Here is a 20,561-nt window from a genome sequence, read left to right on the forward strand (position 1 = left end):
TATCGCACTAATGGACCGAAAATACGAGGAACGATTTTGACCCTCGGGTTCACAGTCCCACACGTTAACTATACAGTCACATCTAGCCAAAGACTGGAGACTGAATAGTTGGAAAATTTTGACATTTCACTGTTGATCACAAAAATCGGTAAGTGTAAAGTAGATATGAACATTAATATCTGATACGAACCTTTTGTTCAGTGGAAAACAAGCCCGATATGGTCAGGTAGTTAGGGTGTTCAATGTGAGGGTCGCGTGTTCGAGTCCCTGTCACACCAAACATGCTCGCCCTCTCAGCCGTGGGGGCGTTATAATGTGACGGTTAATCGTGCTATTGGTTGGAAGTAGAGTAGCTCAAGAGTTGGCGGTGGGTGATGATGATTAGTTGCGTCCCCTCTAGTCTTACACTGCTAAATGATGGCTCTCGTGTAGCTTTACGCGAAAGTAAAAACAAACAGCGTAAAACATCATAAAATATAGTGACTATTGATTTAAAAACATCAAGGTTTTGAAATTGATAAAATACGTATAGAAATAAATAATAACAATGTTTCCTGATCCAGAATACAATTATCTTATCAGTACAAATCACATAAATAATTCTTCCTTATAATTTGTGTTTTGTTTTTACTGACAAATGTTCTGTTAGTCCAACGATCATTAATAGTTAAATCTTCAAAACGCAAGATATATTTAAAATCTTCATGTTTCTTCTAATTCTGGGGCTCTTGTTCAACAACAACATGTACAACAATTGATTATACTCTAATTTGTGGTAAAAATGAAGCTGTTCTGAAAATAACAAGCAGGTCACGCTATAGCAATATATTTTTATGGACTTTTGCGTTTTTTATTCACATTTTTTCAGCAATAATTAGTGGAATGCAAGCAAGATTTGACAATAACGCAATTTATTATAACTTATAATTTTTGTCACTAGACAATCAAAGGGGCCGGCATGGCCAGGTGGTTAAGGCACTAGACTTCTACTAAGAGGGTCGCGGGTTCGAATCTACGTCACTCCAAAGATAGTCGCTCTTTGTAGCCGTGGTGACGTGATAAAAGTGACGGTCAATCCCACCATTCGTTGGTAATAAGAGTAACCCAAGAGTTGGCGGTGGGTGGTGGTGACTAGTTGTCTTCTTTCTTATCTTACACTACTGAATTAGGAGTGGCTAGCGCAGATACCCCTCGTGTAGCTTTGCGCGAAATTCATAACAAATCAAGAGAATAAAAGCTGCTTGTAGGCCGTACGAAACAATTTCAAACCAAATTTTAGAAATTAGACCAATCTTTGCCATTGAAAATACATGGAAATTTACCACTTAATCTAGTTGGTTCTTTTAATTACAAGTGCACTTACAATTTCAAGGTACTTAATTATTCACAACTTGCCAAATCGATAAATAATACATTAATTATTCCGATGGTTCGTTAAACGGATACTGTTGCATCCTTGATTAGCGATATATTTTCCTAACTCTACTTTCCTTCCGTGATAAATGTATGTTTTACCAACTGTCTTTTTCTCTTTTGTTTGTCTAAATGGAAAGCAGGTTAGTCCTTGCAGCATATATTAACATTTTGAACAACTGAATTTTTATTCTTCTGAGCTCAGACAAAAGTGTGACAAACGTAGAAAAAAACAAAGAGTATAGTAAACAAACCTTTACATTATTTTAAAAGAGATCAAGTGGCCAATAAAAAAAAACTCTACATTGGTAGGGAAGAGTAAATAAAAAACTGAGGTAAGAAAAGAAAAACTGAATAGCGACGACTGCGGCAACTATTATATAAACAGAGAAAATGACGAACTCGGAAAGGTGTGTCTTGAAAGAATATTCTTATTTTAAATTAGGTGTAAAAAACGTACAACCATTTCGCATCCGCCTTAAGATGAAAGAAAAATATTATTCTATCTTTATGCAGTTGTTTAACTTGGTGTTCAGTTTTTGCTCGTCTGGAAAAGATTATGTTAGCTTGAAATGATTTATGTTTCTCACACTGGTTTTCTTATCCAGTGTCAACGCGTATGTGTAGGTGTAGATACTTGCACGTTCTAATCCTTCAATTTACAGGCACGCAAACAACTTGTTTCACGCAAAATGTTCCGTGTAAATTGCAATATATACCTAACTAAATAAAAATCTATAAGAAACGCATTTTTAGCTATTTATTCACTTATACACCACGGGAGCTTATCACTGGCAAAAATACAACAATGTCTCTTCCCACAGTTGTGGAGTCCCGTTGTATTACGTTTGTCAATGCGCACTCCAGGAAGACTTGGAATGTTAAATATTTAGAAAACGTAAGATATGAGAAACGATTTTTGTTTTCGGTAACAGGAAGGGGGAGCGATTTTTATTTTGTTTTATTGTTATTATGAAACGTTGACTTCATTTCTTTTCGTTTCAGATTCTGTCTGAGATTTGTACTTTCGGTTGGATATACAGAATGCTCATGTGATTACACTAAATGAACATATAAGTCATCAAACATCTTTATTAATATTTCATACAACAAATTAACTGTACATCCACTGCTGCGTTATTTACGATGCTCAAACTGGGATCCATCAGAATTCAATCAAACAAAGTCTACGACAGAGTGCCTGACATGGTATTACACAATTGTTAACTTTTATTTGATGGAAATCTTTTTGTGATATATGTTGTCTTAATACGGAAGTGATTTTGGGATTATGTTTAGACACACTTAAATATTATCTGAAGTAAAAATGAACGGAAGTTACATGACTTAAAGGATGGGTGCATTTATTTTTGGCCGCCCTGTATATGTTTCCCAAAGCGTGTGATTACCTTTTGCTTTTGTCTGACTCTGTCTCATGTTAGGGTGTTATTTCATCTCACAAATATTGCTCTGGGAAAAAAATACAAGAGTATATTACTGCAAGATAGATGAATAGATTTATATTACTGTTTTTATTTCAGTACGGAACACAAAAGAAAATATGACACGAAATTGTAACCCACAAATACTCTTCGTTTCGTATTTATAAAACAGTGCAGAATATATAAAAATAAAACGTATTGATAACCAAGCATATTTACGTTTTTACAAAATATTAAAAACCTAAAACATTCAGGGCAATTTATAGTTGAACTAAACAACTTTTACAATAAAATACACTTGAAACAAAATTTGTGTTTCGAATATCCATAGTACAGTAAAAATTTATTCTAAAACGTTGTTTAAAAGCACGTAACGTTACTAGCGCCTCCAGTGGCACAGCGGCATGTCTGCGGAATTAACAACGCTAAAAACCGGGTTTCGATACTCGTAGTGGGCAGAACACAAATAGCCCATTGTATACCTTTGGGCTTAATTCTAAACAAACAAAAACATTGCTAGTAAAGATAAAGAGAATCAATCTGTGAATTCGGTTAATTGATTACCTACTAAATGGATTTATAACGGTAAAAATTGGGTTTCGACATCCGCAGTGAGCAGAGTACACATAATCCGTTTTGTAGCGTTAAGCAACACAAATACGTGAATATTTACATCTTGAACCATTTCAGCCCGTTTCAAGCAGTTCTAGCAAACATAGATCTTCAATTAAATAGGCAGAATTCAAGATAAGTCATTATGTTGAAAAGAGGTAATACTACTAATGTACTTCACAAAACCGCGTATAGGTTAGTACAAGAAAGAAACATAAATGGATATTTTAGATGCGTTGTGAAGTTTACAGAAGCTATAAATGGGAATTTAGGAAAATAGTGTTATCCTAGGATAACGAAAGGTGTTTTGTTTAGAGTTAACAGTACTCCAACATGAAGCTCTTAATCAGGAATTACTATATTCATAGAATAACGAATGGTGTTTTGTTTTGGGTTAACAGTACTCCAACATGAAGCTCTTAATCAGGAATTACCATATTCCTAGAATAACGAATGATGTTTTGTTTTGGGTTAACAGTACTCCAACATGAAGCTCTTAATCAGGAATTACTATATTCATAGAATAACGAATGGTGTTTTGTTTTGGGTTAACAGTACTCCAACATGAAGCTCTTAATCAGGAATTACCATATTCCTAGAATAACGAATGATGTTTTGTTTGAAGTTAACAATATTCTTAAAACTCTTGAATACCATGAAAGAAGTGTTCTATGAAACGTTGATTGTATTACGTAAAAAGCATCAAACAACCATTATCACAAGTATCTTGGGTAAAACTGGTCTTAGCTCTGAGAAGATTAGGATATAAATCTGAAATAGTCACTTGTGAAAATAATGAAAGCGAAGAAAAGATTAACCCATCAAAATCACGTGAAAGAGATGTACAGTCATATCCCACCCAGTGTACAGTATGTCAGAAAAATAAAACAAAGACGGATAAATAGACGGAGAGGTGAAGAGTTGGATTACACGCTGTTTTCATACGTACAGACGTACGGAATATGTTTTTGAAAAAGTACACGTATACTAGAATAAAAGTAAAATAAATGGAACTGTATGGCTTATCTGAGAATAATTGAAGCGTACAAGCAAAAATACACACGCATGTATTTATTAGTTATGTTACTCTTTTATGTAAGTACAGCACCTGACAAAGGATGTATAACAGTTGTGAAAAAACGAACAATCGAATGATATACACTTTATTACTCATAGGACACAAACTCATGAAACATAATACACAAAAGAGAATAAAACACAGCACATAGAAGGAAATGTTTGGTGCTTGAATCGATGTGGGACTTTCTTTGAATTGATAGAGCAGTTTTACTCGGCGAAATTTCAGACGCCTGAGTTGTTTTTTTTTGTGATTTCGTAACAGCACTACAGTCTTCACTACCAGAATGATTTAGAATATATTCTGAGGACACAAGGGCAGAAATATAGGAAATGATTTGGTCTGTAACTAGAGTAAGAAAAAAAACTTATGCGGAGTGTAATATATGTATATATATAAATACTCAAGCCACATCCAGGTTCGAAGTATGTTATAATTTTTTTTTCGGCAGGTAGGTAGCGCTTTCGCAGCTTTGTCATTGCTCCTTCAGCCAACCTAATTAAATATACTACGTAATACATTAAATATATAATTCTTTTAACAAAATCCAAAGTATATTCATGTAAATTACACACAGCCAAGTAAAGATTTTCTGAAAACAAATCATAGTTGCATATTATATAAAATCTATAAATAATGAAAACTTGTCGATAAATCATAACAAGATATAAAACGTTTATGCACGTGCGTATTGACTTATTTGTTTCAAATATTCTTATATTGTTTGATTTTTTGATAAAACTTCTCTGAACAAAATGCATCTGGTTCCTGGTGTATATATATATATATATACATGTGTTTAAATAATCTTAAATGGTTTTAAGTTTAATTTTTGTATAAAAAGTAAATGTATCATGTTCATAAAAGACATTCATCGTTCGTTAGATAAATATTTTAACTGTGTATTGTAAGTGTTGATCGTTTGGTTATTGTAGCATATTTCAAATATTTGCAAAAGTTCCTCGAATTTTATCTTTTTAATTAAGACTAAATGGTTCGTTTGCAGTTGTTTGTCGATGACCGAGAAACAAGAGGCTTTGAATATTTCCATCAGTGTATAAACATGCCATAGTTCAAACTTTCTGTGGGTCGAAACAAAAAAACTGCCTGAATATACAGCTTATTTTCAATTAGCTAACGTGGCTCGTTTAGTTAAAAGTCTAGTACGCACGCGTACACAGTTTTTTAAAACTTTAGATTAGCTGAGAATTATGCGTGTAAGAATCAACACACGGCACAATCTTCGATTGTAAAAAAATAAATTAATTAAAAAACCGTAGTTAACCACAAAGCAACACAATGGGACACTTCTGCTCTTTTCGTCACGAGTATCGAACCCAGTTACTAGGAATGTAACTTTAAGTAAGTACACATGTACATTTTTCTAAAAATATTTTTTTCCGGTTCTGTAGTGGACCCCCAATGACTTAGCTGTAGGTGTGAAGGCTTATAATGTTAAAAACAAGGTTTATATACCAATGTTCGGTGCAGAACAGACACCCGATTGTGCAACTTTGCACTTAACAACAAACAAACAAAGTCTCTTAGTGATAAGAGGTGCTCTTCGACTTACAACCATGACAAGTAGTTGTAAGTTAAATACTGTGTGAAATTTGAAGTTTAAATGAATAAAATAGCTATAAAGTTAATACTTTTTTAAAAATTCAATCGAAAATTACATTAATTAATAATAGTGTATGTGAAACGAATTTTTTACGTTAACTTTTAAGAATCCCAAGTATGACAGTATTATTATTGCATTATATGAGTTAATCTAAAGAAATTGAAACAAAAGCACCCCTAATATTATTACAACTAATTTCTCTAATTACTGCTCAGATGTCCTATTCATTTTAAGTCCTCGATAGTTCAGCAGTAAGTTACAAAGGTATAACTCAAACATTCAGGGTTCAATCTCTGCAATGGGCACAACCTGCTAAGTCGTGGTTTAGTTTGTTTTGAATTTCGCACAAAGCTACTCGAGGGCTATCTGCGCTAGCCGTCCCTAATTTAGCAGTGTAAGACTAGAGTGAAGGTAGCTAGTCATCACTACCCACCGCCAACTCTTGTGCTTTTACCAAAGAATAGTGGGATTCACCGTACATTATAACGCCCCCACGGGCTGAAAGGGCGAGCATGTTTGACGCGACGGGGATGCGAACCCGCGACCCTCAGATTACGAGTCGCACGCCTTAACACGCTTGGCCATGTCGGGCCATTTCATGAGTGATTATTTGTATGTGTTTATATTTTGTCGGAAGAAACTGTTATATTAATTTTTACAAAGTTGTGTATAGTCGAAGATATTAACAACAGGAAAAAACATAATATTTTTTCCTACAAAAAAGTGCCTACAAAAGAAATATCAACATGTTTCACAGATTAACGTCAGCAACGTGTTCTAATTAGTTAATAGGCATGTTTTATTATATACTTTAGGTAAGCCTGTCATGTCTACGGGTAAAATAAACAATTAATCTAATGTCTGAAATGAAACATTTTGCTTAAATTAAATTTGGTTTGTTTTGAAAGTTACTCGAGGGCTATCTGCGCTAGCCGTCCCTAATTTAGCAGTGTAAGACTAGAGGGAAGGCACCCACCACCAATTTTTGAGCTACTCTTTTACCAACGAATAGTGGGATTGATCAAAACATTATGACGCCCAAGGCTGAAAGGGCGAGCATGTTTGGTGTGACAGGTATTCGAAACCGTGAACCTCTGATTTTATTCGAGAACGGTTAAAGCTGTAAAACTGATATTATGTCGTGTTACATATGCAATATACAAAAATTAATCTCTCATTACGATTATCCTAAAGTAGTAAAAAAAATTGTATCCCGCAGAGAAAGATTTTAAAAACCACCAGCTGGAAATGTTATTATATTATGACAAGTTGTTAGTCGATTGTATCAAGGACTCATGAGGAAGAAAATGTTCGTTTACTGACATATGTTTTCTTAGCTTAGTCTTAATGAAGCACCGATCGATATTTTTTGAACAATACTATTCTCGTCGCTTATTGGAGAAAAAAACTTGCACAGGAAGGCAGAAGACTACAAAATCACATAATCTGAGAACTAACTCATTAAATTTACTTGGCCTATAATCGTTGTTTGTTGATATTTTATTAGTTGTTTTTTTTTAAGGAAACGGCTTGCCACTAATTGGAATAACTAATAAAATTGTCAGACATTCCTAAAACAGCTTTATGAAATATTTTTAGCGTACTTAAAAAAACGTATTTTAATTACTATCTGTTGGGATCGGATAACATGACAGTAGAGAACTTACAAAAACCTAATACCTCAACAAAAGACCTGGTAAAATGCTAGGTCTAGTTATCATTATTTCTTGCTTGAAGTTAAGCAAAAAGCTACAAGATGAACTATCTGTGCTCTGCCCACCACCGGTATCGAAACCCGATTTCTAGAGGAATGAGTCCGCAGACACATCGATGTGCCACTGAGGGCGCCAAGTTATCTAAAGCAGAATTTAAAACAATCTACAGATATATAGAATACTAAGCCATTTATTACGTTCCATACTCGTGCGGTTAATTTTTATTGTGAATTTCACGCAAAGCTACACGAGAGCTATCTGCGCTAGCCGTCCCTGATTTAGCAGTGTATGACTAGAGGGAAGACAGCTAGTTATCACCACCCACCGCCAACTCTTGGGCTTCTCTTCTACCAAAGGGATTGGTGGTCACATAATAATGGCCTCACGGCTAAAAGGGCGATCATATTTGGAGTGACGGGGATTCGAATCCGCTACCCTCGGACTAGGCAGCTAGTCATCACCACCTACCGCCAACTCTAGGGCTACTTTTTTATCAACGAATAGTGGAATTGACAGTCACATTATATACCTCCATGGCTGAAAGGGCGAGCATGTTTGGTGCGACAGGGATTCGAACCTGCGACCCTCAAATTACGAGTCGAACACCTCATTCAACCTGGCCATACCGGGTCTTAGAGGTCATAATACGTCCCTTGTGTTCTTATTTTTTGTTCGCCTTATTTCTATAATTTACTTTAAAATACAAGAAGTGCACAGAAGTACGCGAAACCACATAATGGAAGCGTTAAGCATTCAGTTAAAAAGTGAACTCATTTACAAACAGAAATATCTTGAGAGAAATTCCAGTAGACACTTGTCACGATTCCTTTCATTGTCTAGAGACATCTGGATCATTGAAGGAAATCCAAGAAACTTTAAACTACTTAAGGGTAACTTGATAAATATTAAAAGTATTGAGAAATGCTGATTTAAAGACATTTATCAAAAAAAAAGTTCTTCTATTCAAGGTTAAGCATAAAAATTGTATAGTTTTGTGTAAAACCAGCTTTTTTAAAACTTAACATTACGATGTAGCACGAATCATTATTTCCTCGTTTATCTTTGCTAAGTTTTAACCCTTTTATTTTAATTAAGAAACTATTTAAGAAATACAAAAAATCATATAGATCATATTAGATGATTTTTGGTTCAGGATTCCGCGCAAAGCTTAAACGAGGTCTATTTCGAATATCCGTCTCTAACGTTGCAAATAGTAGACAGCACCCACTTCTAACTCTTGTAATGTTCTTATTTGAACCGGATAATTAGATTTATTTGTCACTCTTATAGAGTAAACAAGGCACCAAAGTGCTGAGTGTATTTTTACGGCAACGAGTTGCAAACCATAAATCTTCGGAACAGCAGTTCATTTACGCTAACCAATGACCCCATCTAGTGAAGAAACGGATGAACTTAAAATCTAACATCGTCGCTACAGTTTATTGCATCGTACACAAGTTCAGAAAAATAATTGAGAGAGAGAGACCTCATTTTTTCTCTATAAAATCTACCATCAAGGTCGCTATTTTTTCGGTATTTGCGCAGCCCCAACATATCTGTTTTGACCGCTGTGTGTATGCAAAAGATGCTGACATATGAACGCACACGAGCATAAGCAACCAATAAGAATTCCCTCATAGTCACTGCACGTGATTTCGAGATGCATCAATCTATAACTATGTATTATCGATTACTACACGAGAATATAATTGGTGCAGACAAGAATGCTACAACAACAGAGGGATTTTCATATGAATAAAAAGAAACATAACTAATACATACATATATGCAAAGAGAAAAATGTACTTCATATTTCGTTCAGCTTAAAACATGTATGAAAACATAAAGGAAGAAAAGCTGATACGCATTTAACTATTTCATTATTAATATAAATAGCAACTGAGTGTCATTTGCCATGCTTTTTCATAAAAGGAAGAGGTATAAGTTATTATTAACCCTACACTATAAATTTTGTGCTAAATAGACACAAAGAGTAATTCTACATTTCTTTTTATTATTCAGAACAGAAGCAGCTTGAGACATAGGATTAATTCTACACCATATATTATTCTGTTGAACGGAGATGGTCTCAGATACGCGATAAATTCTATACTGTATTTCATTTCGTTAAAAAGGAACGAAAATATTTTCAGGTTGAGAAATTCTTTTCTGACATTGTCATTTTTCTTCTAACCCAATGCTATAATTCGAAGTTCGATTCCCCGCAGTGGACAGAGAACAGATTACCCATTGTATAGTTTTTGCACCAAGAAAACAACTGTTACGTGCGATTGCTAAAACAGTGTAGGTGTAAATCAGGTCAATCATATAATGTGGAGAGGTATATCGCTGAAAATATTTTACTAGGCAGAGGAGAGGGTGGATGGGTGGGTGGGTGGGTTGGTGCAGAACATGTACAATACACCTTACCCTGATCTCTTGTCTAACGCACATCCATTAATCTTTCGCTAGGAATCCTGTCCGAACATATATCATAATAATGTGTTCTTACGATATACTCAAGGATTCAAGACAGCCAGTCGTGTTAGATGTTAGGCTGAGTTATTACATAGGATAAGAAAAGAAGCATTATTTACACATAGCGTATATCCATACGTAATCGAAGTTGATATATCAAAAGAGCATTCAACTGTGCTTAACCAACAATATATTCACGTGTGTATGTACATGCACATGTAAATGTAGTTTGTGTGTGTTTTTTTATATAGTAAATATTATCTATGTATGCAAAACGAAAAGGAAGGTGGAAACATATTGCAATGCTGAAATACGAGGGTGAATTTTAATTTTCTTTCTTTCACTGTTACTTGACACGGGTGTCATTGTGCTGTCTAAGCATGTTTGTGTCCCTAACGAGCGTCAACCCTCCCACAACTGGCTCAGAAAGGGAAGGGTAGTTTGAGATGTTACACCATCTGAACATTTATCGTTTTCATTAGACTAAATTTCACAGACCTGCTACTTCTGATTGTTTGCTTTAAATTTCATGCAAAACAACACGAGAGCTATCTGCGCTAGTCGTCCCTAATTTAGCAGTGTAAGACTAGAGGGAAGGCAGCTAGTCATCACCACTCACTGCCAACTCATGGGTTACTCTTTTACCAACGAATAGTGGAATTGACCGCAACAATATAACGTCCCCACGGCTGAAGGGGTGAGCATGTTTGGTGTGAAGGGGATTCGAACCTGCGACCCTGATATTGCAGTTTGTAATTTAGTACTTTTTATTACTTTTTTCTTTTTGGCCTCACAATCTACGATAAGTCTACGGACTAACAATGTGTTTTGTGTGTTTTTCTTATAGCAAAGTCACATCGGGCTATCTGCTCAGCCCACCGAGGGAATCGAACCCCAGATTTTAGCCTTGTAAATCCGGAGACATACCGCTGTACTAGCGGGGAGCACGGACTAACAAAGCTAAAACCCAGGGTGAGATTTTCCGCGGAGGACGCAGAACATAGCCCTAGGGGCTTTGCTCAAAAACACACAAAAAACTGACTCGACGCAGCCGAGTTTCAAAAGTAAGACTGTCCCTCATGAGACGTACGCAAGTTAAACAACACAGATAGATTTAAAATCTTACCTCAAGAAGTGTCGATATTCAGAATATATAATAGAAGTTTCAAGTCTGCTAAGATTAAAAATGAAAATTAACAATAATCACAAAGATTTGTTTGTTTTGGAATTTCGCACAAAGCTACTCGAGGGCTATCTGTGCTAGCCATCCCTAATTTAGCAGTGTAAGACTAGAGGGAAGGCAGCTAGTCATCACCACCCACCGCCAACTCTTGGGCTACTATTTTACCAACAAATAATGGAATTGACCGTCACATTATAACGTCCCCACGGCTGGGAGGGTGAGCATGTTTGGCGCGATTCGGGCGCGCACCCCAGATTACGAAGCGCATGCCTTAACGCGCTAGGCCATGCCAGGCCAATCACAAACATAATAAACAGAATATATCGTTCGTTTCATTCCATGAAGTTAAAATTAATATTAATTATATCCAAAAAAGTGTAATGATTTTCAGAAACAAAAACACTTAAAAGCAAAGGTTGAAATAAGCAAATCACATTATCACGAAGTTGACCCAAACTTTTACGTTATTTTAAATCAGGGTAAATAAAGTAAAAAAAAAAAAATTGATGAGGGCGTTTCCCCCTGCAATAAACCAAGTTGTTATATTTGTGGAAATGGTTATATTACACGCACTGAATATATTACATGCTCTACTGAGGAGAAAATATTGTTTATTTTTATAAACTCTAGATTTAGTTCTAATTCACATAATGTTATTCATGTGCTATCTCGTATCTGTTGTGAGAAAATATTCTTTATTTTTATAAACTCTAGATTTAGTTCTAATTCACATAATGTTATTCATGTGCTATCTTGTATCTGTTGTGAGAAAATATTCTTTATTTTTATAAACTCTAGATTTAGTTCTAATTTACATAATGTTATTCATGTGCTATCTCGTATCTGTTGTGAGAAAATATTCTTTATTTTTATAAACTTTAGATTTAGTTCTAATTCACATAATGTTATTCATGTGCTATCTCGTATCTGTTGTGAGAAAATATTGTTTATTTTTATAAACTCTAGATTTAGTTCTAATTCACATAATGTTATTTATTAATATTATTATTTATTAATTTACACAAATATCAAAATACAAGTAATACAAACGCATTAATACGTGTATTATGAATATTAATCTTTCTTTACTATTTATGTTCTCGGAGAAAAAAACAACTGTTAGATTATTTTATTAATAAATTTAAAACTAAATTAAATATTACGCAATTCGACACACAGATGAGTTTAAAACATATATAAAGTTTTAAGGTTAAAACCCAGGAAGTTTTACATTGTTAAGCAGGTTTTATTAGGGGGACTTTTTACTGTAGAAACCGAAAAGTATCATGGATGATATGAAACCGGTAATTTATGGTTTTATGTATTTGTGGTTTTATTTATTCCTTTTAAAATAACGTATTTTATATAAAACATTATACATACATACATATAGTTATCTAATATAAAACTATTCATCAAACACGTATTTTATACAAAACATAATACATACATACATATAGTTATCTAATACAAAACTATTCATCAAACACGTATTTTATATAAAACATAATGCATACATACATATAGTTATCTAATACAAAACTATTCATCAAACACGTATTTTATATAAAACATAATGCATACATACATATAGTTATCTAATACAAAACTATTCATCAAACACGTATTTTATATAAAACGTAATACATACATACATATAGTTATCTAATACAAAACTATTCATCAAACACGTATTTTATATAAAACGTAATACTTACATACATATAGTTATCTAATACAAAACTATTCATCAAACACGTATTTTATATAAAACGTAATACTTACATACATATAGTTATCTAATACAAAACTATTCATCAAACACGTATTTTATATAAAACGTAATACATACATACATATAGTTATCTAATACAAAACTATTCATCAGACACGTATTTTATATAAAACGTAATACATACATACATATAGTTATCTAACACAAAACTATTCATCAAACACGTATTTTATATAAAACGTAATACTTACATACATATAGTTATCTAATACAAAACTATTCATCAAACACGTATTTTATATAAAACGTAATACTTACATACATATAGTTATCTAATACAAAACTATTCATCAAACACGTATTTTATATAAAACATAATACATACATACATATAGTTATCTAATACAAAACTATTCATCAAACACGTATTTTATATAAAACGTAATACTTACATACATATAGTTATCTAATACAAAACTATTCATCAAACACGTATTTTATATAAAACGTAATACTTACATACATATAGTTATCTAATACAAAACTATTCATCAAACACGTATTTTATATAAAACATAATACATACATACATATAGTTATCTAATACAAAACTATTCATCAAACACGTATTTTATATAAAACGTAATACTTACATACATATAGTTATCTAATACAAAACTATTCATCAAACACGTATTTTATATAAAACGTAATACATACATACATATAGTTATCTAATACAAAACTATTCATCAGACACGTATTTTATATAAAACGTAATACATACACACATATAGTTATCTAATACAAAACTATTCATCAGACACGTATTTTATATAAAATATAATACATACATTTACTTATCTAATACAAAACTATTCATCAAACACGTATTTTATATAAAACGTAATACATACACACATATAGTTATCTAATACAAAACTATTCATCAAACACGTATTTTATATAAAATATAATACATACATTTACTTATCTAATACAGAACTATTCATCAAACACGTATTTTATATAAAACGTAATACATACACACATATAGTTATCTAATACAAAACTATTCATCAAACACGTATTTTATATAAAATATAATACATATATACATATAGTTATCTAATACAAAACTATTCATCAAACACGTATTTTATATAAAACATAATACATACATACATACAGTTATCTAATACAAAACTATTCATCAGACACGTATTTTATATAAAATATAATACATACATTTACTTATCTAATACAAAACTATTCATCAAACACGTATTTTATATAAAACGTAATACATACACACATATAGTTATCTAATACAAAACTATTCATCAAACACGTATTTTATATAAAATATAATACATATATACATATAGTTATCTAATACAAAACTATTCATCAAACACGTATTTTATATAAAACATAATACATACATACATACAGTTATCTAATACAAAACTATTCATCAAACACGTATTTTATATAAAACGTAATACTTACATACATATAGTTATCTAATACAAAACTATTCATCAAACACGTATTTTATATAAAACATAATACATACATACATATAGTTATCTAATACAAAACTATTCATCAAACACGTATTTTATATAAAACGTAATACTTACATACATATAGTTATCTAATACAAAACTATTCATCAAACACGTATTTTATATAAAACGTAATACATACATACATATAGTTATCTAATACAAAACTATTCATCAGACACGTATTTTATATAAAACGTAATACATACACACATATAGTTATCTAATACAAAACTATTCATCAGACACGTATTTTATATAAAATATAATTCTTACATTTACTTATCTAATACAAAACTATTCATCAAACACGTATTTTATATAAAACGTAATACTTACATACATATAGTTATCTAATACAAAACTATTCATCAAACACGTATTTTATATAAAACGTAATACATACACACATATAGTTATCTAATACAAAACTATTCATCAAACACGTATTTTATATAAAATATAATACATACATTTACTTATCTAATACAAAACTATTCATCAAACACGTATTTTATATAAAACGTAATACATACACATATAGTTATCTAATACAAAACTATTCATCAAACACGTATTTTATATAAAATATAATACATATATACATATAGTTATCTAATACAAAACTATTCATCAAACACGTATTTTATATAAAACATAATACATACATACATACAGTTATCTAATACAAAACTATTCATCAGACACGTATTTTATATAAAATATAATACATACATTTACTTATCTAATACAAAACTATTCATCAAACACGTATTTTATATAAAACGTAATACATACACACATATAGTTATCTAATACAAAACTATTCATCAAACACGTATTTTATATAAAATATAATACATATATACATATAGTTATCTAATACAAAACTATTCATCAAACACGTATTTTATATAAAACATAATACATACATACATACAGTTATCTAATACAAAACTATTCATCAAACACGTATTTTATATAAAACATAATACATACATACATATAGTTATCTAATACAAAACTATTCATCAAACACGTATTTTATATAAAACATAATACATACATACATATAGTTATCTAATACAAAACTATTCATCAAACACGTATTTTATATAAAACATAATACATATATACATATAGTTATCTAATACAAAACTATTCATCAAACACGTATTTTATATAAAACATAATACTTACATACATATAGTTATCTAATACAAAACTATTCATCAAACACGTATTTTATATAAAACATAATACATACATACATATAGTTATCTAATACAAAAATATTCATCAAACACGTATTTTATATAAAACATAATACATATATACATATAGTTATCTAATACAAAAATATTCATCAAACACGTATTTTATATAAAACATAATACATACATACATATAGTTATCTAATATAAACTACTCATCAAACACGTATTTTATATAAAACATAATACATACATACATATAGTTATCTAATACAAAACTATTCATCAAACACGTATTTTATATAAAACATAATGCATACATACATATAGTTATCTAATATAAACTACTCATCAAACACGTATTTTATATAAAACATAATACATACATACATATAGTTATCTAATATAAACTACTCATCAAACACGTATTTTATATAAAAACTTACATATAGATAAAATTAAATACAGTCAAACTCATGATGGATCCTGTGACACTTTGTGTTTTCAACATATAAAAATACATAATTCTACTAAAGTAGAGAAGAATATATTTTACACACGTGTTTGTTTTTCAGTGGTCGATCCGTAGCATGTAAAAAGTCAATACAATCTATATAAAGTCTGGTACCAACAATGACATGTTCTTCATCACAACATGTTGTATTTATTCCAAGCACGCCTCTTTTCTTATGGGTGGACCTCATAACTTGATGACTCAATATTTCGCTTGGATTCCTGCCATCAAGTTACTCAAAACATTAAAATATTATCTGTCAGAGAAATGTAGAGACGACCAGAATATCTAATTAGTACTAAAATGAGAACTATGTAGTATAGTATCATACAAGTTTATATATTTAATAATATGAAAATACAAACACGTGTGTATATAAATGCAGGAGTGTGATATCACTTTCAACAAATTTTTCTATAAAGAAGAACTTTCAGAAGCCTACACAAGTTCTTCTGCAATCAACTGATCTTTGGTACATTATCTGCTAATAACCTGCTAAGTTATTGTTTCAGTAAGGGAACGAAACCTGGTGTGAATTTTGTTTCTCAACTCATCTCTGTGCTTTTTTGTTCTTGAAATTATTTGATTCAGAGACAACTCCTCTGGAAGGGTTGTAGAAAATGACTTGCAGTTTTCGGTTTCGAATCTCCTGTGGGCTTGAGTTATTCCATGTTGTTTTCCTCGCGGTTTTAATGCGCATTGATTGATTAGTGAGGAACGTACGGTTTTCCACCACTTCTTTGCATATTGGCTCACACCTATCTTTCTCGCGGTTTTCTAAAATTTCGATGCAGATGTACACTGATCCACGCCTGAAGTTGTTCGCCGATTTCTATCACTTCAATGCACTCATTGCGTGAGTTGATCATAAGCTTTCTAATAGTGGATAACATTCAAATACACATCGAGCTGTCAACATTCTTAAACTACGGAAACCGTTTGCTTGGCAAAATTGTAAATTAACGTTCTCAAACATGGGTTACTTCGTGATCTGATTATCCAAACTTCCTGTTTCTGTTCTCCGATGGAAAAGTTTGAGAAAATAGTGAGTTTAGTTCCACTTTGTTGATTCCAAAGAATATTGTCATGCACATGCCATTCTGTGATTTTCGTTTATATATATATATACACACACACACACACTAAGCTTTTTTTAGCGCGAGCCGTAAGAACTTAAATGTGTGAAACGCACGTGAGCTACGTGTACATAGCACATTATGCTAGTCGCGTGCTTAATAAGTGTGCGTGACACTGATGAGAAAGACGTGTTCATTATAACGACAGGGTACAAAAATATATACGGTTCGATGCTCCTTTTCGTGCCTGGCGTAATACAGAACACACTTTTACATTACAACAATTTCTGTACCATTTAGTCAATAACAATTCTCAGAGTTACCTCTACCGAAGAAATATATCCTTTTACTTAAAACTTAAATACTCGCATCTATCTAAGTTTATACTCTTACTTGGAATCACTCTAAATTCGCGATTAGACACAGCAAAAGCGTAGAAGTAATGTACAAGCACCCTTTTTCTTACCTCAGAAACTTAAAGGTTTTTTGCCCCCTCCCTCCCTGCTGTGATTCAAAGAAATAAGTGTCCTTTTCGAGAGCGTTTTAGAGTATAATTGTACTAAAATAAATTATATTTTTGTTAGAGAACGGTTACGTGTACCACATAGTTTATGAAATACCATTATATAGAGATTTCAGCTGGTGGCGTTTCACCCACGGCGTTACCAAGGGATCCACGAATGAGGTAACTATTTTTCACTTTACTCCCGAGTTCCCATGTCTCGCTATACTGTCTGAACACACACACAAAGGTGTACTTTACATGACAAAAAATCTAAACTAACTGGCTGGTCAAAAGTCAAATATGTGTAAGAAGAGGAAAACGGAGTCCTTTTCTTTTGCTGTGGGAACCTGACATACTATGCACGCCATCGAGCTCAACTCTGAAGACTCGGAACTCATGTAGTCCACGTGAGGGATTAATTCATTTTATATTGGCAACACAAACGTTCCTGGTGTAGGGTAGAACGTAGATGGATTTGAATCAAGCTCAGTTCTGAAATTAAACGTTCTTCCAAAACAACAGTCATAGAGAATGTTAGAATGATTCTAAGGGCAGTAACAACATTTAGATAAGTTACCAATACTTCTATATAACAACGATATATGACAGTATTTCATCGGACTTACATATGCCAGAAGCGAGCAGTAGTGTCAGGTTTCAAACTTAGCAAGATTCTCTTCATCAGCATTACTGATATGACTCTTAAGGTGCCAGGTTTCAAACTTAGCAAGATTTTCTTCATCAGTATTACTGATATGACTCTTAAGGTGCCAGGTTTCAAATTTGCAAGATTTTCTTCATCAGTATTACTGATATGACTCTTAAGGTGCCAGGTTTCAAACTTAGCAAGATTCTCTTCATCAGTATTACTAATATGACTCTTAAGGTGTCTGGTTTCAAACTTAGCAAGATTCTCCATCAGTGTCACCGATATGACCCTGAAGGTGCCAGGTTTTAAAGTCAGTAGCAAGATTCTTCATCAGTGTCACTTGTATGATTCCCAAAAGTTCAAACCATTCTGAAAACTTTTTCCCCCTCAGCTATTCTTCTGATTTATTAATTATACACCAGTCGATTTAGTTGTTGTTTTAAATTTTTCTAGTAAACTACTGAAGGTTACACTGACTGTATTACATTTATTTGACTAGAAAACACGTTAGGCTAATAAAATAATAACTTAGCAAACAACAATTCGTAAGCAAAGTAAAGTGATTTGTTTTAAGGGGGCATATTACTTTTAACAGAATATTGGTCTATCTTCTTCAGGTATAATCCTCATGATGAAAAGTTTGTAACTAATATATGTTTTGTTTGTAATTAAGTAGAAAAAAAACACTACACAATGGGCTGCTTTTGCACTGAACGCCACGAGTATTGAAACTCGGTTTCTAGCAGTATAATCCGGCAAACGTACCGCTTTCCCACCAGGAAACGAGTTGTCTAATAGAAGCCAAAACGTTAATTCATTTAAACTTTGGGTCAGCTTACCTATTATTACTACGCTTTGATGAATCAGCAGTAAGTTCATGGATTTACAACGTTAAAATCTAATGTTCTACTCTCCTCGGTAGACGGAACGCAAATAGTCCATTGTATGGCTTTGTACAAAAAACAGACTATAGTTTCCATGTGCGTTCATTCTTTCATAACAATCTTACCGGGTTTTAGTGTCATGTGTATTCCATTGTCCACAGGCATACGTAATTATTTTGCCTTTTCTGTTCACCGAGAAATTCTTAGAAAACCAAAGTTTTAGCAGTGTAGTGAAGTTTCATGTTTCTGTTTTGAATTAGAGTTTAGAACGATCCTATTACAATTCCTTCATATTTCTGTAAATGTAATTTCTAGTGTAGCTTTTAAAATTGATACATATAAAGCTAGTACCGTATAACATTGCCATTTAAATTTATTCGTTAACAGTACTAAAAATGGCCAAGCATGTTAAGGTGTGCGACTAGTAATCTGAGGGTTGCGGGTTCGCATCCCCGTCGCGCCAAACATGCTCGCCCTTTCAGCCGCGGGGGCGTTATAATGTGACGGTCAATCCCACTATTCGTTGGTAAAAGAGTAGTCCAAGAGTTGGCGGTGGGTGGTGATCACTAGCTGCCTTCCCTCTCGTCTTATACTACTAAATTAGGGACGGCTAACACAGATAGCCCTCGAGTAGCTTTGTGCGAAATTCAAACCAAACAGTACTAAAATTATTTTATTGTTTATTTGTTTGTTTTAGCGCAAGACTAACTGTTGGGATCAAACGCCAGTGTTTTCTTGTTTGTTAGTTTTTGTAATAAAAATATTTAGAGAATATTTTCAAGCTATTGTTATAAGACCTGAGCGGTAGGTGTCACCATATTGTGTAGTTTTTGACTTGTTTGAACTTGTGTTTCTCAAACTAGGGTTA

General features: G+C 32.4%; 1 protein-coding gene across 1 annotated transcript in view; it reads left to right on the forward strand.

Moving 5' to 3' along the window:
- Positions 1 to 20,561, forward strand: part of LOC143232358 (neural-cadherin-like) — a 206,082-nt gene that overhangs the window by 44,746 nt on the left and 140,775 nt on the right. The window lies entirely within an intron of this gene.

This window comes from Tachypleus tridentatus, chromosome 1 (genome assembly GCF_004210375.1).
Source record: "Tachypleus tridentatus isolate NWPU-2018 chromosome 1, ASM421037v1, whole genome shotgun sequence".
Classification (NCBI taxonomy): Eukaryota; Metazoa; Arthropoda; class Merostomata; order Xiphosura; family Limulidae; genus Tachypleus; species Tachypleus tridentatus.